Source organism: Gracilinanus agilis, chromosome 1 (assembly GCF_016433145.1).
Source record: "Gracilinanus agilis isolate LMUSP501 chromosome 1, AgileGrace, whole genome shotgun sequence".
Taxonomy (NCBI): domain Eukaryota; kingdom Metazoa; phylum Chordata; class Mammalia; order Didelphimorphia; family Didelphidae; genus Gracilinanus; species Gracilinanus agilis.
Genome location: NC_058130.1, coordinates 713611890 through 713634931, shown reverse-complemented (window position 1 = coordinate 713634931; position 23042 = coordinate 713611890). Strand labels below are relative to the sequence as shown.

Genomic DNA, 23042 nt, shown 5'->3' with positions numbered 1-23042 from the left:
TTACATATTTATTTTTCTTTCCCTCCTCCATTTGGGAAACAAACAAACAAACCAGCTCACCCTTGCAACAAATATACATAATCAATAAAACAAACTCCCACATTCATCGTATCCAAAAATATGTCTCATTCAGAAAAACAGATTACAAACTGCATTCTAGCAGGGAAATACATTCAGATAATGACATAATCATTTTTAAACATGGAAAACTTGCAGACCCAAGTAACAAAACCTAGAAGAGAGGCTCCACACAGCAATCTTAGGATTGCTTGCTATCCCAGAAAAGTTAATAAAAAAATTCAGAACACTATATTCCAGTAATTTATTCAAGAAATTCTACCAGAATTAACAAAATCAAGAGATGCTTCTGGGAAAAGAATGCACAGGACTCCAACTGGGGGAAAAATGAAGACTCAATTCTCCTAACAACTTACAATATAGTTAAATTTTGATGTTATAATGATAAGAAAAAAAATTCTACCAGTTGTAAGAAAGTCAGAAACAACATTCCAGGGAACACGAACCAGAAGCACAGTAGACTTTTCAAGGAAGACATGGAGCAATTGGAGAAAATGGAATGCAACATAAAATAGAATGAAGAAGCATGGGCTATAGATCATAAAAATTTATTTAGCAAAACCAGTATGTTAAATGAAGGAGTTTAAGATTGAGATTTGAGAAATATATGCATTTTGGAAAGTATATGAAGAATCATATTCAATTTTAAAACATTTTTGAACAATTACCAAAGTCTCCAAGTCCAAAAGATGAGTATTTAAAATAATTTGCTCTTCTGAAAGTAGGATAAACCAGTCACTAACCCAACATGAGAGACTACAAAGTATCACCACTAAAAAAATAGGAAGGTGATTCTAATGTGCAAAGGGTAAAATAGGGGCTGGGGATAGGGGGAGGGAAAATATGACAATCCTAAAGTGAAGTGCCCAACTTAAGTGGGAACCCAAGTTAAGGGAATGTACATTATCATTTGAGAGAAATTTTGATTAGGGTGGCTTTGTCAGGTTTGCATTCTTCAGTATTCCTTAATGGACCTGTGATGTCATTAATGTGGTCACTTCCTCCAATGGTGGAGATTTATAAGCCATCTGACTAATCTTGCTGGACTCCTGTCCATATACTCCAACAGAAATTCCCAAGGGTGCCCAACATGCTGGAGACTTTTCTCTAGCACTCTTTAAAATGGGCTGCCCATCTTTTCCTTTTGTACATCCCTCTTGCAACATCTTTGGTCACATCATGAGAAGACAGGAGTCATTGGAAAAGACCCTGATGTTGGGAAAGACTGAAGGCAAAAGGAGAAGGCGATAGCAGAGGATGAGATAGATAGCATCAGGGATGCAATGAACATAAGTTTGAACAGACTTTGGGAGATAGTGGAGGATAGACCTGGCATGCTATCTGTCACCAAGAGTCACACATGATTAAATGACTGAACAACAACTGGCATCATCATTTATATTGCTTCTCCTACAGAATTGTCAATTCAGGGTGTCCCTAAAAATTTTTTTTAAACCCTTACCTTCTGTCTTGGAATCAATAATGTGTTTTGGTTCTGAGGCATAAGAGTTGTCAGGGCTATACAGTGGAGTTTAAGTGATTTGCCCAAGGACACACTGCTAAGAAGTGTCAGGAGAGATTTGAACCTGGGACCTTTTGGCACTAAGCCTGGTTCTCAATTTACGGAGCCATTTAGCTGCCCCTCCAATGCAGTTTTAAGATTTAATAATTTAACAGTTTCTTGGCTTAAAACTATACCAAGACTTTGGGAACACCCAGCATATTCTAGCCTAATCTTACCTATAACACATTTGCCCATTGTTGTTTGGAGGACTCATAACTGTAATTCTTCTGAGGACATGATGTTCCATGAATTGCAGCTATATAGCATCCCCAGAAAAATATAATTCAGTGGATGTATTATCTCCTAAATGTGTCCATATTCCTGTCAGCGATGTAGATTGCATCTTATCCATTCTTTTTTTTTAAACCCTTACCTTCTGTATTGGAATTGATATTGAGTATTGATTCAAAGGCAGAAGAGCAGTTTAAGGACTAGGTAACTGGGATTAAGTGACTTGCCCAAGGTCACACAGCTAGAAAATGTCTGAGGCCATATTTTAACTTAGGACCTCTATCCACTGAGCCACCTAGATGCTTCCTATATCCTCCATTCTTGTCCAAACTGTGTGTGACTTTCAAGTATTTCTGATCATCCATCTACCATAGGAAGATCCACTCAACACGTTGGGGGTCTTCTTATGCTCTTCACCATGCACTGACCTAAATGGAATATTTCTATTGATGATTTATGTGGATCATATGACTCACCCATTATTTTTTCTACTTATACATTTCTCTGATCTCCTTTGTACCACTTCTCATATATAATTGATTATCTATGATCTATTGCAGCTTGCTCATCCTCACCATGCTTCTCTCCATCACCCTTTGGGTCATCCTCAACTTAGTTCTTCATAATATTCCATGACTCACAGCCATTTACCTTTGTTTGATACATGGAGAAGGAAATGGCAAACCACTCTAGTATCCTTGCCAAGAAAACCCTATGGATTGTGATGGTCCACGGGGTCACAAAGAGTTGGATATGACTGAACAACTGGACAACAACAATATCTTTGTTTGAGTCATCAAATGGAGTATGCAATTTCCCAAAGCATTTGTGTCATATGTCTCAATGATACGTATTGAGGAATGAGATCTATAGGTTGTATGTTCAACCAATATCATCTTGCAGATGATAGACATTCTTTAGCCATTTGGTCTTTCCTTTTTGAGTGGGAGACCAAATTCTTCTGAGTGATTTTGGATCCCATTCAGAGGGCTTTACACTGTTCCAAGGATTGATGCAATCTATACATTGTCATCCACAAAAGGAATAACCTGGAGGACCTCATCATCCATAGGGAGTTCTTCTTCTATTTGAGATCTCTGCTATATCTTTGCCTGGAAAATGGCAGACAACTTGGGTGAGCACGTCTCTCTTTTTGTGTTTCCTTTGATGTCGGCAATTAGGGGGCCAAATAAAGTAATCTCCTTTGTATATTTTAAGGGATCTTGAATGATTTTACCATATGCATGAGACACTATAGTTGGAGGCATAACTTTAATGTAACATTTTGATCTATTAAATTAAATTCTTTTTTAAAAAATTAAGCACTAAGTGCAGTGGGAGCTTGTATTCCCTGAATCTTCCAGGGAATTGTGTGGAGATGCCCAAAGTGCCATTGCAGAGAAAATCCAGAAAATTAGGAGTAGAGCCTAAAGGGGAATAAAGACATAACTGACTTAGGCATCCTCCTCAAAATGATGGTTCTGGGAAGAACAAGCCAAACAGAGGAAGGACTGAAGGGGCAGAGTACTCCCAGTATGAGATGTCCAGGGATGGAGTCAATTTCTATGAGGAGAAGGCTTCTGTGACATGGTAGGGACAATCCAGAGAGTTAAGAATATAGCTTGGGGGGGGCAGCTGGGTAGCTCAGTGGATTGAGAGCCAGGCCTAGAGATGGGAGGTCCTGGGTTCAAATCTGGCCCCAAACACTTCCTAGCTGGGTGACCCTGAGCAAGTCACTTGACCGCCATTGCCTAGCCCTTACCACTCTTCTGCCTTGGAGCCAATACACAGTATTGACTCCAAGATGGAAGGTAAGGGTTTTTTAAAAAAAGAATATAGCTTGGAAAGGAATAATATCAAAGTCAAAATCAAAACAGAATGAAATCAAATACATAAAAAGGACTTTGTATTACATTAAATGATTCTATTTAAATTGAGAGTTTGTCAGTAATAAATATAATTCAGTATTAAAATTTGTAAGGAAAAATCTCATAGACTTACAAAAAGAAATAGCTAAACAGTAACTGATGAAGACTGAAGTAAAAAGAAGTAGGAAAACAATATACACAATGACTAAAACTATATAAGTAGAACCAAGAATGAAATTGACTACTATATAATTATAATGAACAACTTCAGCTCTAAGGAAAGAATTGAAAAAAACGTACCTGTCTGCAGGCAGAGAGAATGGGGTGCATATGAAAGGGACATTTTCTTATACAGAGAACTGAAAAAAGAGGCTTCTATATGACAATGTAAGTCTCTGTTTCACATGGCTTGTGTTTATAAAATATTTATTAATTTAAACACAGTGGTGCCAACTTTCAGATTTATCTCTGTCTATTCTCTTCTGTGTATTTTTAATATAATTTTATTTTTTCCCCACTTACATGTAAAAAGAGTTTCCAACATAAGAATTTTGAGTCTCATATTCTCTCTCTTTTCATCCTTACCCCTGTGAGGTGGTAAGCAATCTCATATAGCTTTTACACATATTAAATCACGTTGAACATTTTTTCATATTCATCCTTTTGTAAAAGGAAACTTGGACGACAAAAATTAAGAAAAAGTGAAAAAAGTTTGCTTTGGTCTGGATTCAGACTCCATCAGTTCTTTCTCAGGAAGCAGATGGCATTTTTTATCACGAGTGCTTTGGGATTATTTTGGATCATAGCGTTACTCAGAATAGCTAATTATTTATAATTGTTCATTGTACAATATTCCTGTCACTGTGTACAATGTTCTTCTGGTTCTGCTTGTTTCACTCTGGTTCAGTTCATGTAAATCTTGCCAGTTTTTTTCTGAGTTCCTCTTGCGTGTCATTTCTTATAGCACAATGGTATTCCATTACAATCATATACTTTAACTTATTTAATCATTCCTCAATTGATGGTTATCCCCTTACTTTTCAATTCTTTGCCCCCACAAAAAGAGTTGTTTGAATATTTTTGTACATATAGGTTCTTCCCCTTTCTGTCTTTTATCTCTTTGGGATACAAACATAGTACTGGTATTGCCGGGTCAAAGGGTAAATACTGTTTTATAGTCCTTTGAGCATAGGTCCACATTGTTCTCCAAAATGATTGAATCAGTTCAAAACTCCCCAAAGAGTATGTTTGTGTCTAAAATTTCCCATATCCCCTCCAAGCTTGTAGTTTTCCTTTTCTGTCATATTAGCTAATCTGATAGTTGTGAGGTGGTACTTCAGAGTGGTTTTAATTTTCACTTCTCTAACTAATAGTGATTTAGAACCTTTTTTTTTTTTTGCAGGAATATAGAGAGCTTTAATTACTTTGTCTGAGAACTGACTATTCATATCCTTAGACCATTTATCAATTGGGGAATGACTTGCATTCTTATATATTCAACTCGTTTCTCTATGTATTTGAGAAATGAGGACTTTATTAGAGAGACATTTTATTTTGCACTATTATGATGGTTGTGTATTATTCTCCATTCTGTTTTCTCCTATTTAGTTTCTGACTACCACTTCCCCCAAGTTTCCTCCTTTTCTATCAGCCCCACCCCACCTTCTCTTATCTGCTTCCCCTCCTACTTTCCCATAGAGTAAGAAAGATTTTTATAACCAACTGCTTGTGTATGTTCTTCCTTCATTGAATCGATTCTGATGAAAGTAAGGTTCACATGCTCCTATCCCCACCTCCCCCATCTTTCATGCCTCTTTTATGTGAGATAATTTACCCTATTCCATTTTTCCTTTTCCCCCAACTCCCAATGATTCCTCTTTCTTTTGCCTTAATACATATTTTTTATTTTTAAAAAATATTTATTTATTTAAAAAATATTTTCCCCTGTTTCCATGATTCATTTTCTTTCCCTCCCCTTTTCGCTCCCTCCTCCCAGAGCCAGCAAGCAATTACACTGGGTTGTACAAATGTTATCACTTGATACCTATTTCCATATTATTCATTTTTGCTATAGAGTGAACTTTTAAAGCCGAAACTCCAAATCATATACCCATATATACAAGTGATGTCATTTTTCATTTGTGTTTCCACTCTCATAGTTCTTTCTCTCAATGTGGATAATAGCATTCTTTCTCATAAGTCCTTCAGGAGTGTCCTGGATTATTGCATTGCTCTTAGTAGTAAAGTCCATTACATTGTATAGTTCTACAATGTTTCACTTTCTGTGTACAGTGTTCCCCTGGTTCTGCTCATTTCACTCTGCATCAGTTCAAAATCCTCCAGATCATCATTCCTTATAGCATAATAGTATTCCATCACCATCATATGCAACAATTTGTTCAGTCATTCCACAATCAAGGGATGCCCCCTCATTTTCCAATTTCTTGCTACCACAAAGAGTGAAGTTATAAATATTATGCCTTATTATTTTTATGCCATCCTATGACATTCAACTCACACCCTTACTCTCTGTCTATGTATACTCCTCCAACTTGCCCTAATAATGATAAAGTTCTTAGGTGTTACAAAAATCATCTTCCCATGTAAGTATGTAAACACTTTAAGCTTATCAAATGTCTTTTAATTTCTCTTTCCTGTTTACCTTGTTTCGCTCTTGAGTCTTGAATTTGAGAGTCAAATTTTCCATTCAGCTTTTGTCTTTTCACCAGGATTGTTTGAAAGTCCTCTATTTCACTGAATATCCATTTTTTCCTTAAAGAATTATGCTCAGTTTTGCAGGGTGAGTGATTCTTGGTTGAAGTCCTAGTTCCTTTGCCCTTGGGACTAACATATTCCAGGCCTTCTGATTTTTTAATGTAGAACCTGGTAAATCTTGTGTTATCTTGACTGTGGTTCTACAATATTTGAATTGTTTCTTTTTGGCTGCTTGAAATATTTTCTTCTTGACCTGAGAGTTCTGGAATTTGGCCATAATGTCATTGGGAGGTTTCCTTTTGAGATTTCTTTTAGGAGGTGATTGGTAGGTTTTTTTTTTCAATGTCTATTTTTCCCTCTGGTTCTAGAATATCAAATCAGTTTTCCATGATAATTTCTTGAAATATGATGTCTAAGTTATTTTTTCCCCATCATGGCTTTCAGGTAATCCAATGATTCTTAGGTTATCTCTCTTGGATTTATTTTCTAGATCAGTTGTTTTTCCAATGGAATATTTCACATTTATTCTATTTTTTCATTCTTTTGATTTTGTTTGATTGTTTCTTGATGTCTCATGGAGTCATTTGCTTCTACTTGCCCAATTTTAAATTGTTAAGGATGATTTTCTTGAATGAGCTTTTGTGCCTCCTTTTCTATTTGGATAATTCTACTTTGTAAAAGGTTCTCTTTCCCGGGGAATTTTTATGCTACTTTTTCCATATGGTCAATTCTGCCTCTTAAGAAGTTCTCTTCAGTACGTTTTTGTATATCTTTTTCCATTGGCCAATTCTGCTTTTTAGAAAGTTTTTTTTCACTGGATTGTGTTTCTTTTACCAACTGGCCTATTCTGTTTTTAAGGTATTAGTTTATTCATTTTTTTGTGTCTCCTTTATCAAGCTTTCAACTGTTTTCATGATTTTTCTGTTTCACTCTCATTGCTTTTCTCCATTTTTCTTCCAATCTCTTTTATTTGGTTTTAAGAATCTTTTTTGAGATTCTTCATTAATTTTTTGGACTTTAGAGCAATTAATATTTTTCTTGGAGGCTTTGGATACAGTAGAATTGACTTTGTTGTCTTTTTCTGAGTTTATGTTTTGGCCTTCCCTATCATCAAAATAACTTCCTTCCTTCTTTTCTTTCTTCCTTCCCTCCTTTCTCTCTCTCTCTCTCTCTCTCTCTCTCTCTCTCTCTCTCTCTCTCTCTCTTTCTCTCTCTCTCTCCTTCCCCCTCTCTCTTTTCCTTTCTTGCTTTTTTCAGCTTTTTTCTAATATTTTAATTAAAAAAAACTGTTACAGGTGGCCACTCCATTCCTGTGGTGAAGAGAGTCTTGTTCCAAGAGTCAGGTTCTTTATGCAACTGCCTTCAGAACTAGTTCTGGAGAGCTATCTACTTTCAGTTCTTCCAAGATTATATGATGTAAGGAGAAGTGTGCTTAATGCTCACCAGGCCTGTTCTCTGGTCTGTGAGTAACCACAATTACTCTTTTACCCCTTGGAACTGTGACCCGACTCTCCCCTTCTGCTTGCAGCTACAAGTGTTGGTATATTCCTCACCCTGAGAACATGCCTAGGGACTACTACCTGGCATTGCATATAATCAAAGCAACAAGATTCTTGCATCCAAAGCCAAGAAAGAGACTCCTTCTGAGCAGTTATCTAACCACACACCCCTTACCATCTATGAGATCTCCAGAAGTCTTTGCTGCACCCAGAGCCTGTTACCATGGTGAGCTGCTTTGAGCCCCACCTCCACCCTGGTGCGATAGATCCTTTGTGCTGGCCTTCCAAGCTGTTTTGAGCTGAAAAATTATTTCACCCTGTGTTTTGGGGGGCTATGCTACTCCAAAATTAATTTTGAAGCATTATATAATAGTTTTTTAGAGGATGATTTGGTAGAGATCAGGTAGGTCTGTGTACCTTCTCCATCATCTTAGCTCTACCCCTTTGGGGGTATTTTTTAAATGTTTCATTGGTGCTGTTTTTTCTTTTATAAAAATGTGTATGTCTGTCATTACCCACCCCACCCACCCCATTCCTGTCTTTAACTCTCCTCCCATTTTAAAATACCTCTCCCTTGTAACAAATAAGCCAACAAGCAAAACAGACACACACTTTGGCAGTGTCTTAAAATGAATGTCTCTTTCTGTACTTCTAGTCCATTATTTCTCTGTGTGGGAAGTTAACTCTTATTATAAAACCAAATTAGACATTTATTTCAAAGTTAGAAAATTTGAATGTAACTCAAATTATATTCTTCACATCAACTTACTTTACAAAGTAAGGAAAAATCATGTGTCCTTGGAATTATGATTGGCAATTGGTTTGATCATATTTCTTAAGTCTTTCAGAATTGTTTTCCTTTATAGTATTTTATTCATTATAAAACTGTTTTCCTGTTTCATTCTGTAGCACTTCAGATTTGTCCTTCCAGATTCCTCTGTATTGATCCTTTTCTTCATTTCTTATGGTACAATAATATTCCATTATGTTTATATGCCATAATTTGTTCAGGTATTCTACAAATCATCAGTACCAGTTTGTTTCCAATTCTTTGTTATGACAAAAGTGTTGCTCTAAATATTTTTGTTCATGAGTTCTTTGTCTCTTTTTTTTTATCTCTTGGGACAACATGACTAGTAGTGGTTACAATTTATTGATTTGGGGAGTATAATTATGAATGCTTTCCAGAAGAGATAAATTAATTCACAACTTTGCTAGTGATATATGTGTGTCAATTTTTCTACAACTCCTCTTTTCTTTTTTAAAAAAATCATCTTTGCTAACCTGATGGATATAATTTACATTTTATGGATATGCCAATCTGATGGTTGTGAGATGTTTAATTTACCTTTTCTTACTACTAGTGATTTGGAGCATTTTTTCATATGGTTGTTGATAGATCATCTTTCTTATTTCTTAAAACTTCTTGTTCATGTATTTCAAAATATTTATTGATTGGGGAATGGCCCTTTTCTTATACATTTGCAATAATTTCTCATATGTTTTGGATATTAGACCTTTAGTGAAGAAATTTATTGCAAAGATTTTCCCCAATTAACTGTTTTCTTTCTAGTTTTAATAACATTGATTCTGTTTGTAAGAAACTTTTCAATTTTATGTAATTCAAATTATTCATTTTATTTTCTGTGATAATCCTCTCTACCTTGTTTAATCAAGAACCCTAATTTTATACATACTTGTGAATGGTATCTTTTCCCCTGCCTCTAATTTGTTGATGAGATGAAAATTTATATCTGTTTGGAGCTTATTGTGGTAAATAGTATAAAATACTGGTCTAAATCTAATTTTTGTCCAGCTGCTTTTTTTCCCTCATTTGTTTTTTGATAAATAATGAAATTCATACCACCACAGTCCTTGGGTTTATTGATCACTGTATTTGATTATTTCTGGGTCTTATGTACCTAATCTATTCCACTGATCAGGTAGGCTAACTCTTTTGAATGATTATGAATCTAATTTAGGAGGCTCTACACTGTCATGGGGCATGATGCAATCAGCATAATACCATCCACAAATAGGAGCATCTGGAGGACTTCACCATCTATAGGGAACCCCTCTTCCATTTGGATTCTACACTGGACATCTTCAATGATAGTGACATACACATCTTCGGTGAGCATATGTCTCCTGGTTTTATGCCTTACTTGCTGTTAATAATCAGATGGTCATTGACCAAATTATCTTTATTACATCGTTCATAAGATCTTATACATTTTTGACATATATTTGGAAGAAGCAATATAGCACAATGAAGATGTAGCTGACCTTAGAGTCAAGGAGATTTGAGTTCAAGTTTTACCTCTAACATATACTAAGCTACATGGCCATATGCAAATGATATAACCTCCTAGTTCCTCAGGCAATTTTCTAAGATTATAAATGATATATGACTTATATGTTGGCATTGGTGGTGTAAGTTTCCATACCTGTGAGGTATTTACACCAAGAAAATCACAGGTCCTGATTTTTTTTTAAATGGAAGGATATACCATGTTAGAGAAGAGCTTTTAAAGGTAGCATTTTGTTCAATCAGTTTAAATGCTTTTTAAACAATCAACAATCACAGTGGGACCTTCTTTGCAGCTTTCAATTATTTGTGTGATTGTAAAAGTGGAGTCCGCTATAGAATATCAATTTTCAAAAGCCTCCCTTTCCCATTAATGAAGGGTGCCTTTTTTAGGTGAATAAATTATTCTTGAAAACTTTATAGAAATGGCACAATAGACATACAAGTTGATAATATTGGCCTAATGCTGATGTCTTTGAAGCTTTGATATCCTCTTCTTTTGAGATATTTAAGATTGATCCTTTTAATTCCCTCAGAATTGTGTCACTTTCACAAATCTCAGACTTGCAGAATTTTAAGAGTTGGAAGCTACCTCAGTTGCCATATAGTCCAAGATGAATCTCAAAAGATTCCTATCTACTTGACAAGTGGTCAACCTAGCCTTGTAAGAGTGCTGCTGTTGCAGAACTCACCACCTCTCAAGGCAAGCCATTCTGCTTTGGAACAACTCTGATTATTAGGAAGATTTTTTCTGACATCATCTAAATTTGCATCTTTGTACCTTCTACTCCTTGCTTTTTGTTTTGTCCTCTGGAGTCAAACAGAACAAGTTTTATCTTTCTTTTATTGTGATAGTTATCATGCCCCTCTCAAGTTTTCTCCTTTACAGGATAAACATTTAGCCCAGTTACTTCAATGACCCTTCATATTACATGAGCTTGATTGTATCCTCCTCTGGATACTCTTGTCTTGTCTTGTCTTCTGGATGACCTGTTTTATCCATGCTGAAGCTTTGCCAAACCCCAACCCTGAAATATCTTTACTATACACCTCCTTAGTGCCAACTCACATGCTCCTGAACAGAGCTGAAAGAAATCATACACCTCAGCCAACAAATGTGTATTTCCACTAGACTATCATTAAAACAAGACAATCATTTTACTTTTCCTCAATTCTGTATTTCACTCAATTTTTTCTTCTCTCCTCAACATCCTGCACCACTCCCTTATGCCACCTTAGGACACTGGACTCAAACTTTAATGACAAAATACAGACTTTTTAATGTCCTCTGTCTTTTCGACATCTTTTCCCCCTCTTATTTAAGTTTTCCAAATTACCTATAAATTTTTTAACATTCATTTAAAAAAATTTTGAATTCCAAATTTTCTCCTTTTTTCTCATCCCCTCCTTGAGAAGGCAAGTAATTTGATATGGAATATACATGTGTGGCCATGTAAAACCTATTTCCATGTTAGACATATGTTACAAAAGAAAACATAGATGAAAAATAAAGTAAAAAATGTACACTTTGATCTACATTCAGACTCCAGTTCTCTATGCAGGAGAATAGCATTTTTCATTATAAGTCCTTCAGAATTTTCTTGGACCATTATATTGCTGAGATTAAAAATTCATTCACAATTAATCAGCATATAGTTACTATGGACAATAATTTCCTGACTCTACTCATCTCACTTTGTATCAATTCATATCAGTCTTCCTAGGTTTTTCTGAAAGCATCTTCTCATCATTTCTTATAGTACAATAGTATTCCATCACCACCAAAAATCACAACTTGTTCAGTCATTCCCAAATGGATGGATGTTCCCTTAATTTCCAATTCTTTTACTATCACAAAAAGAGCTGCTATAAATATTTTTGTACATATAGGTCCTTTTATGTTTCTTTGATCTCTTTGGAAAACAGACCTAATTGTAGTATTGCTGGGCCAAACAATATGCAATTTTATTGCCCTTTGATCATATTTCCAAATTATTCTCCAGTATGGTTGGATCAGTTCATAACTCCAACAACAATGCATTAGAGTCCCAGTATTTGCACATTCCTTTCAATATTTGTCATTTCTCTTTTTTGCCATGTTAGCCAGTCTGATAGGTGTGAGGTGTTACCTCAGAATCATTTTAATTTGAATTTCTCTTAACAAGAGTGATTTAGAACATTTTTTTCATATGAATATTATTCATCTGAAAACTGCTTGTTCATATCCTTTGATCATTTATCAATTGGGCAATGACTCTTATTCTTCCACACTTGACTCCATTCTTTATATAATTCAGAAATGAATCCTTTATCAGAGAAACTTGATATTAAACTTTCTTTCCCACTTTCCCTACTTCCATTCTAATCTTGGAAGCATTGGGTTGTATGTGTGTGTGTGTGTGTGTGTGTGTGTGTGTGTGTGTGCAAAATCTATTTTATTTAATGCAATCAAAATTATCAATTTTACATCATGGAATACTCTCTATTTCTTGTTTGGTCATAAACTCTTCCCTTATCCATAAATCTGACAAATGCACAATTCTATATTCTCCTAATTGGCTTATGGCATAACTTTTGATGTCTAAATTATGTACCCATTTTTATCTTATCTTGGTGTGTGATATGTGTAATACTGTGTGATGTTAGTCTATGTCTAATTTCTTCTAAACTGTTTTCCACATTTCTTAGCAAATTTTGTCAAATAAAAGCTTCAATTTCTTGTTTACAAAACACTAGATTATATGATCATTTACTACTGTGTACGATGTAACCTAATCTATTCCATTGATTTTCCACTCTGTTTCTTAGCCAGTACTAGTTTGTTTTAGTAATTTTTTGGTGGTTTCATTGGTATGGCACTGAATAAGTAAATTAATTTTGGTGGAATTGCTATTTTTATTATATTGGCTCAGCTTACCCATGAGCAATTAATGTTTTTCCAAATGTTTAGATTTCACCTTATTTGTGTAAAAACTGCTTGTAATTATGCTCATATAGTTATCGGGTTTGTCTTTGCAGGTAGATTCCAAGGTCTTTTACATTGCCTAGAATTATTTTAAGTGAAATTTCTCTATCTCTTGCTGCTGGATTTTATTGATAATCTTTAGAAATACTGATAATTTATGTGCATTTATTTTATATCCTGTCATTTTGCTAAAGTTGTTGATTATTTCATTTAGTTTTTTTAGTTGATTCTCTAGGATTCTCTAAATATATAACATCATATCATCTGCAAAGAGTGATAGTTTAGTTTCTTCATTGCCAATTTTAATTCCTTCACTTTCTTTTTCCCCTCTTATTGCTATAGCTAATATTTTTAGTATAAGATTGAAAAACAGTAGTAATAATGGGAGTTCTTGCTTCATCTCTTATCTTAGTAGGAAGACTTCTAGCTTATCCCCATTACAGATAATAATTGCCGATGGGTTTAGATAGATATTACTTATCACTTTAAGGAAAACGCCCTTTATTCTTTTGCTTACTAGTGGTTTTTTTTTAAACCCTTAACTTCTGTGTTTTGGCTCATAGGTGGAAGAGTGGTAAGGGCGAGCAATGGGGGTCAAGTGACTTGCCCAGGGTCACACAGCTGGGAAGTGTCTGAGGCCAGATTTGAACCTAGGACCTCCCATCTCTAGGCCTGACTCTCAATCCACTGAGCTACCCAGCTGCCCCCTTACTAGTGTTTTTAATAGGAATGGGTGTTACATTTTGTCAAAAGCTTTTTTTGTACCAATTGAGATCATCATCATATTATTTTTTGTTATTTATATAGTCAGCTATGCTGATAGACTTTCTAAAATTGAACTAGCCCTTCATTCCTGGCATAAATCCCACTTGCTCTATGATCTTTATGATATATTGCTTTAATCTTCTTGCTAGTATTTTATTTAAAAAATTTTTGCATCAATCTTCATTAGAGAAATTAGTGTATATTTTTCTTTTTTTCCCCCTCTTTCTCTCTTCCTGCTTTAGGTTATTAGAACCATATTTGTGCCATAAAAGGAAATTACTAGGACTTCTTTTCTTATTTTTCCAAATAGTTTATATACTATTGGAATTAGTTGTTCTCTAAATGTGTGGTAGAATTCACTTGTGAACTCATCTGGTCCTTGGGAATTCTTCTTAGGAAGCACATCAATGCTTTATTTAATTTATTTTTTCTGAGATGAGTTTGTTTAAGCATTCTACATTCTCTTCTGTTAATCTGAACAATTTATATATTTTAAAAATATTCATCTATTCTGCCTAAACTATCAAGTTTATTGGCATATAATTGGGCAAAATAGTTCTTAATAATTGCTTTAATTTTCTCTTTGGTGAATTCACTTTTCTCATTTTTTATACTGGTAATTTAGTTTTCTTTCTTTTTTAAAAAAATCAAATTAACCAGTGCTTTATCTGCTTTATTGTTTTTCCCCATAAAGTGGCTCTTAATCTTACTTATTAGTTTAATGGTCTGTTTACTTGGTTTTATTAATCTCTCCTTTGATTTTTCAGAATTTCCAATTGGTATTTAATTGGGATTTTTAATTTGTTCTTTTTCTAGTTTTTTTTAGTTATATGCTTAATTCATTGCTTTTCTCTTTCTCTATTTTTATTGATGTTAACATTTAGAGATATAAAATTTCCCCCCAGTATTGCTTTGGCTACATCCTGTAAATTTTGGTGTGTTGTCTCTTTGACATTCTCTTTAATGAAATTATTGTTTCTATGATTTTTTCTTTGACCCATTCTTTAAGAATTATTTAATTTTTAACTAATTTTTAATCTGCCTTTTCATAGCCCTGGGTTGAATATAATTTTTTTTACATTATGGTCTGTAAAGGATGCACTTAGCATGTCTGCTTTTCTGTATTTAGTTATGAGGTTTTTAATACCCTAATACATGGTCTGTTTTGGTGTAGGTGCCATGTGCCACTGAAAGAAATAGCATATACTTTTCTATTCCCATTCAATTTACTCCAAAGATCTAACAAATCTAACTTTTATAAAATTCTATTCTTGTTCTTAAAATCTTTCTTGTTTATTTTATGGTTAGATTTATCTAGTTCTGGAAGTAGAAAATTGAAGTCACCCACCAATATAGCTTTACTATCTATTTCCTCCCTTAACTCATTTAACTTCTTTAAAAATTTGGATTCTTTACCACTTGGTACATAATATGTTTAGTATTGATATTACTTACATTGCCCATGGTACCTTTTATCAAGATGTAGTTTTAAAAAAATGTTGTTTCCTTCTTCATCTCTTTTAATTAGATCTAATTTTGTGTTTGCTTTTTTCTGAGATCATGATTGCTAGTACTTTTTTTTTTACTTCACCTTTTACTTTTACTCTGTGTATGTCTCCCTGATTCAAATGTGTTTCTAGTAAACTACATATTGTAAGATTCTGGGTTTTAATCCATTCTGATATCTGCTTCTGTTTTATGAGCAAGTTCATCCCATTCACATTCATAGTTATGCTTACTGTGTATTTCCCTCCCCTGTTTATCATTCTCTCTCTTTTATCCTGTCCTCACAAGTATTTTGTTTCTGACTACTGCCTTCCCCAATTTGTCTTCCCTTTTATCAGTCCCTCCCTTCTTTTATCCTCTTCCCATATTATTTCCCAGTAGGGTAAGATAGATTTCTATACCCAAGTTTGAATGTTATTCCCTCTTTAAGCCAATTCTGATGCCAGGACAGTTCAAGCCTTGTCCACCACTTCTTCCATCTTTTTCTCTGTTGTAAAAACTATTTTGTTCCTCCTCATGTGAGAAAATTTACCCATTCTACTTCTTCCATTTTCTCGCAGTGCATTCTATTTTCTTGCCTCTTGATTCTGTTTTTTGGATACATCTCATCATATTCAACTCATACCCATGCCCTCTGTGTATGTATAGTCCTTCTAACTGCTCTAGTTTTTAAGAGTTTCAAGTATCATCTTCCCATGTAGGAAAATAAACAGTTTAACTTTTTTGCATCCCTTAAGTTTTTTCTGTTTCTGTTTATGTTTTTATGCTTCTTTTGAGTGTTGCATTTGGTCATTGCATTCTCTGTTCAGCTCTAGTCTTTTCATTAGGAATGCTTGAAAGTCCACTATTTCATTAAATATTTTATCCCCTGAAGGATTATGCTTAGTTTTGCTTGGCAGATGATTCTTGGTTGTAATTCTATAACCTTTGCCTTTTAGAATACCATATCTCAAGTCCTTTTTTCCTTTAATGTAGAAGCTGCTAAGTCCTGTGTAATCCTGACTGAGGCTCCATGATATTTTAATTGTTTCTTTCTATCTGCTTATAGTATTTTCTCCTTAATCTGGGAGTTCTGGAATTTTTATTTTGGGATCTCTTTCAGGAGGTGATCAGTGATTCCTTCAATTTCTATTTTCCCTTCTTATTAGAGAATTTCAGGGCTGTTTTCCTAGATAATTTCTTGAAATATGATATTCTTTTCATCATAGATTCCAGGTAGTCCAATAATTCTTAAATTATCTCTCTTAAATCTATTTTCCAATAATATATTTCATTTTTTCATTCTATGATTTTGTTTTTATTTTTGTTTTATTTTTGTTTTTTTATTTTTTTATTTTTATTTTTGATATTTTGTTTTATTGTTTCTTGATAGCTCATGGAATTTTTAGCTTCCACTTGCCTAATTCTACTTTAGGGAGGATTATTTTCTTTTCATTGTGCTTTTTATTGTTTCTTGATAGCTCATGGAATTTTTAGCTTCCACTTGCCTAATTCTACTTTTGGGAGGATTATTTTCTTTTCATTGTGCTTTTGTGTCTATTTTTCCATTTGGGCATTTTGCTTTTTTTCTGGAGTTGTTTTCCTCAGTGAATTTTTGCATATATTTTCCCATTTTTTGTGCTTCCTCTTTTTTTATGATTATCTTGCATCAATCTCATTTTTTTTCCCCAATTTTTATTCTACTTCTCTTATTTGATTTTTAAAATCCTTTTTGAGCCCCTCTAGGAATTCTTTTTGGGTCTGACACTATTTCACATTTTCCATTGAAGCTTCACATGTAGCTGTTTTGAAATTGTTGTCTTCTTCTGGGTTTATAATTCAATCTTCCCTGCCACTACAATAATATTATATGGTCAGGTTTTTTCTTTGTATTTTACTCATTTTTCCAGCCTATTTCCTTTATGACAAAGTTGGGTTCTGTTCCTGGAATGGAGGAGTTCCAAGCTTTCTGTGCTGGGACCTGTTTTAGTATGTGTGGGCATCTTAGTTTCCTTTTGAGGCCTGTCCTGGGGTATAAAGGTTGCCTGGCTGATTTTTCTATGAGGAAGTCTGCTGCTAACTTGCCTGGACACTACTTGCTCAGGATTATACTTCTTTCTTATGACAGTGAGACAGATCCTTCCTGCTGACTTTCTATGTAGTCTTGGATGGAAAAATTGTTTCACCTGGTATTTTTTTTTTGAACAAGAGGTTCAAGTACATTTATTTTTTAATTTTTTTAACATTTATTAATATTCATTTTTAACATGGTTACATGATTCATGCTCCCACTTTCCCCTTCACCCCCCGCACTCCCCCCACCCATGTCCTATGCACATTTCCACTGGTTTTAACATGTGTCATTGATCAAGACCTATTTCCAAATTGTCGTTAGTTGCATTGGTGTGGTAGTTTCGAGTCCACATCCTTAATCATGTCCACCTAAACCCATGTGTTCAAGCAATTGTTTTTCTTATAGGTTTCCTCTCCTGCAGTTCTTCCTCTGAATGTGGGTAGCATTCTTTACCATAAATCCCTCAGAGCTGTCCTGTGTCATTGCGTTGCTGCTGGTACAGAAGTCCATTACATTCAATTTTACCATAGTATATCAGTCTCTGTGTACAGTGTTCTTCTGGCTCTGCTCCTTTCGCTCTGCATCAGTTCCTGGAGGTCTTTCCGGTTCACCTGGAATTCCTCCAGTTTATTATTCTTTTGAGCACAATAGTATTCCATCACCAACATATACCACAATTTGTTCAGCCATTCCCCAACTGAAGGACATCCCCTCCTTTTCCAGTTCTTTGCCACCACGAAAAGCACAGCTATAAATATTTTCATACAAGTCTGTTTATTTATGATCTCTTTGGGGTACAAACCCAACAATAGTATGGCTGGATCAAAGGGCAGGCATTCTTTTATAGACCTTTGAGCATAGTTCCAAATTGCCAGCCAGAATGGTTGGATCAGTTCACAGCTCCACCAGCAATGCATTAATGTCCCAATTTTGCCACATCCCCTCCAACATTCATTATTCTCTCCTTCTCTCATTTTAGCCAATCTGCTAGGTGTGAGGTGGTACCTCAGAGTTGTTTTGATTTGCATTTCTCTAATTATTAGAGATTTAGAACACTTTCTCATGTGCTTATTGATACTTTTGATTTCTTTGCCTGAAAATTGCCTATTCATGTCTCTTGCCCATTTATCAATTGGGGAATGGCTTGACACCTGGTATTTTTTTAATGTCACTCTGGATTCCTTTTTTGGCATATTTTTATAGTTGTTTGGAGATGAATTTCAGTGAGTTCCTTCCTTATTCCACCATCTTGGCCAGATTTTTTTTCTGGTGGGATATATATATATTTAAAAACCCTTACCTTCTGCCTTACAATCAATACTTGTATTGGTTCCAAGGCAGAAGAGTGGTAAGGGCTAGGCAATGGGGGTTACGTGACTTGTCTAGGGTCACACAGTTGGGAAGAATCTGAGGCCACATTTGAACCTAGGATGTTCCTGTCTCTAGGCCTGGTTTCAATCTACTGAGCTACCCAGCCGCTCTCCCAGCAAGATACTTTCAAAGATACTTGGAAAAATTTACATGAAATGATACAAAGTGAAGTGAGCGGGGCCAGGAGAACATTGTATACAGTAATAGCAATATTGTAGGATGATCAATTATGACTGATAATTATTCTCGTAATATAATGATCCAAGACAATTCCAAAGGACTCATGATAAAAAATGCTGTCCATCTTCAGAGAAAGGACTGATGGGGTTTGGATGCAAATGGAAGCATACTTTTAAATTTTTTTTAATTTTCCTTGTTTTGGGGGAGAGGGTTCTGTTTTCTTTTACAATATGGAAATCATTTTGCATGTCAAACCTATATAAAGTTGCTGGTCTTCTCAATGAGGGAAAGGAGAAGAGAATTTGGAACTCTAAAATTTTAAAAATGTTTATATGCAATTGGAAAAGAATTAAGGAATAAAAAAGACATTTTAATGTTTAAAAAACCTATTAAGTTCAGAAGAATCAATGAACTGCATGTATCCAGGTAGGGAGTTCATATAGCTGGAGTTCCCTGGGCCAAAGAGGTTAGCAATGGAATGCTATATAACCATAAAAAGTAATAAATGTGAAGAATACAAAGGAACAAGAAAATCAGCAAGTATTTAAAGAAAAAAACAACCCTTAACTTCTATTTTAGAATTGATACCGTGTAATGGTTCCAAATCAGAAGAGCAGTAAGAGCTAGGCAATGAGGGTTAAATGACTTCCAAGGTTACACAACTAGGAAGTATCTGAGGTCAAATTTGAACCCAGGACCTCCCATGTCTAGGTGTGGCTCTCAATCCACTAAGCCACTTAGCTGCCCCCAACATGTATTTATTAAGCACCTACTATGTATCAAGAGCTGCACTTAGCCCTGTGGATACAAAAAGAGGCAAAAGACAATCTGTGCCCTCAAGAAGCTTTCAATCCAAAGAGGTGGGGACAACAGGTAAATAGATATGTTTAAATAAACTATGTCCAAGATAAATAGGAAATAATTAATAGAAGGAAAGCATTAGAATTAAAAGTTGGGAAAGACTTCCCATACAAGGGAGGATTATAGTTGAGTCTAGAAAGACAAGAGATAGAGAAGAAGAGGGAGACTTTTCCAGGTCTGGAGAAGAGCTATAGAAAATTCCTGAAACAGAGAGATGAAATGTTTTGTTTATAGAATAAGTCGGAAGCCAATATTACTGGATCACAGACTATAGGGAGAGGAATAAGCTATAAAAAAGACTGAAAAGGTGAAAAGAGCCTAGATTATGAAGGATTTTGAATGCCAACAGGGCATTTAAAATTTATTCCTGGAGGCAATAGGAAGCCACTGGAGTTGAGAGGGGAGGGAGAGACATGGTTAGACCTGTGTTTGAGGAAAATCACTTTAGTGGCTGCATGGAGGAGAGAAGATTATTGTAATTGTCTAGGTTTAAGGGGATGAGAAAACCACTACTAGAATGGTGGCAGGGTCAGAGTAGCGAAGGAGATGTATTTAAGAGATGTTGCAAAGATGAAATCAATAGACTTTGATAACAATTTGGATAGTTGGGGTGAGAGACAGTGAAAATTTCAGGATGATTCCCAGGTTGTGAGCCTGAGGGACTGGAGAGATGACGTTGTCCTCTATGTGTAATAGGGAAGGTTAGAGGTGGGTAAAGTTTAGAGGAAAAGATAAAAGAGTTCTGTTCTAGACATCTCAAGTTTGAGATATCTACTAGACATCCAGTTCAAGATATTTGAAAAGCAGTTGAAGACATGAAGGTGTTTGGGATAGGATAGCTAGATAATAGAATCATTAGCATAGAAGTTAGCAAATCCATGGGAACAGATGAAGTTGCCAAATGAAGTTGTCTAGAGGAAGAAGAGAAGGACCCAGCCTGAGGGATACCTCTGATTAGAAAGCATGACCCAGAAGAGCAAAGGAGCTAGAAGAGCGGTCAGATGAGTAGGACAAGAAGTAGGAGAGAGTGTGGTCCCCAAAACCTAGTGAGAAGCGAGTGTCATTGTTATCTCTGATCATTGGTCACTTTGGAGAACAGTTTCAGTAGAATGATAAGAGTGGAAATCAGATCAAAGGAGTTAAAAAAAGAAGGGAGATAGAAGAGAAAGTGGAAAGTATCTAGTGTAAATTGTCTTTTCAAGGACTTGAGCTACAAAGGGCAAGAAAGAGAGAGAATGATAGTAGGGATGGAAGGATCAAGTAAAAGGTTTTTTCATAATGCAGTAGACTTGGGCATGTTTGTAGGCAGGAGGGAATGAGCCAGTAGACAGGTAGAAATGGAAGATGAGTAAAATAGCGGGGATGGTAGAAGGGACAACCTTTAGGAGGAGATGGGATAGAATGGGATCCCTTGAACAAGTAAAGGTTAGACTTGACAAAGAGTAAGGTCACTCCATCATGGAAGATGGGGATGAGAAGTGACTGATGGCATCTGAGTGACAGAAGATGAGGAAGAAAGGAGAAGGAGCTCAGAATGAATGGCCCCTGTTTTGACAAGATGTAAGAAATGGTACCCATAATAAGATGACCAGAATCACAACTGAAGCTACTCTGACCCTATTGCTATACATAAAGAAAATGAATCTAAAGATTCACTTTAGATGGACTTGAAAAGGGACAGAGATCAAACATTCATTTATTTGGTTCTACTTAGTTAAAATCTACTATAAAGGAATTAAATTATATCCTGTGATCTCCGTGTGCATGTAATTATTTGTGTTTGTTGATAGTTATGTATCATAAAATTTTTGTGAGTTTTTTTTAGATGGGGTGGGGCCGATGGTGTCGAATCCCTGGATTTGTAGTCAGACAAGCTGATCTTAATTCCTATCATGGCAAGTGAAAGAGGAAATGCCTGAGAAAACACAGGTTCCTCCATCATTTCATCTTTCACCCGCCACACTGTGTAACTTTTGAAGCAAATTGTTTCATTTTTTTAAAAGCCCGACTTTCTATCTTAGCATCAATATTGTAGCTGCCTGCAGATACAAAATATTCTATTCGTGGGTGAGCACCTAAAAGGGAAGTTAAAGACTGTGGCGAAATGGGTGAAGGGTTTTAGAGATTAAGAGAGAAGGAACATGAGGAAGAAAGAAAGACACAGCACGGGATTCAGTCTGAGTGCTCCTCTGATGGTGGAAAGAGAGAGAACCACACATGGACCCAGTTTTTATTGCAGAATCAAGGAACGGGGAATGGGAGGTAGTTAATGAACATGTGACATGGCAGAGAATTTAACGTTGGCTCAGTTAACAACCACAGTATCAAAGAGGTGGAGGCTTGGATAATGTGGGAGTCAGTGCCCTGTCCAGAGGTCCAATTGACCTTTGGACTGAAGGCTTGGGTAATGGTCAGAATACCATAAGACTAGAGTTTTACTTTGTTACAAGGATCAAGAAATCAATTATGAGAAATTTAAGAATTATATTCATAAGTCTGGCACCTGAGCATATTGTGCACAAGAATCCATTTTTACTACATGTTTCATACTTTCCTGATTAGTTTCTACCTGGAATCCTACAAATATCAATTCCAAGTATTGATTCTAAGACAGGAGAGCAGTAAGAACTAGGTAATTGGGGTTAAGTGACTTGTCCAGGGTCACAGCACTAGAAAGTGTCTGAGGCTACATTTGAATACAGGCCCTCCCAGCAAGGCAAATCATTTCAAATTCTCTGGTCTTCAGTTTCCCTAGCTATAAAACTAGCAGTAAGACAAAATGATTTCCAAGGTCCCTTCCAATATAGTTTAAGAAAGAGCCTATTGTAGTTTATACAGTGCTAGAATTGAAGTCAGGAAAATATGGGTTAAATTTTTGACCCAGACATTTACTAGCTAAATGACTCTAAGCAAGGAATAGCTGAGTTTTCAGGGAAAGTTTTCTTCCCTGAAAAATGGGAATAATCATACACTTAAACTTATACACCTCACTGTTCTCACTCCCAAATGGAGATAATAACTGTACCTGCCCCACAATCACTATGAGGATCAAATAAGATAAATGCTTAAAGCTATATG

The 23042-nt window shown here is 35.4% G+C and overlaps 1 protein-coding gene across 1 annotated transcript in view; it reads left to right on the top strand.

Annotated features, from left to right (window-relative positions):
• The window catches only part of LOC123256635 (long-chain-fatty-acid--CoA ligase ACSBG2-like), a 100776-nt gene that overhangs the window by 65716 nt on the left and 12018 nt on the right, over window positions 1-23042 (top strand). The gene's annotated exons all lie outside the window — the stretch shown is intronic.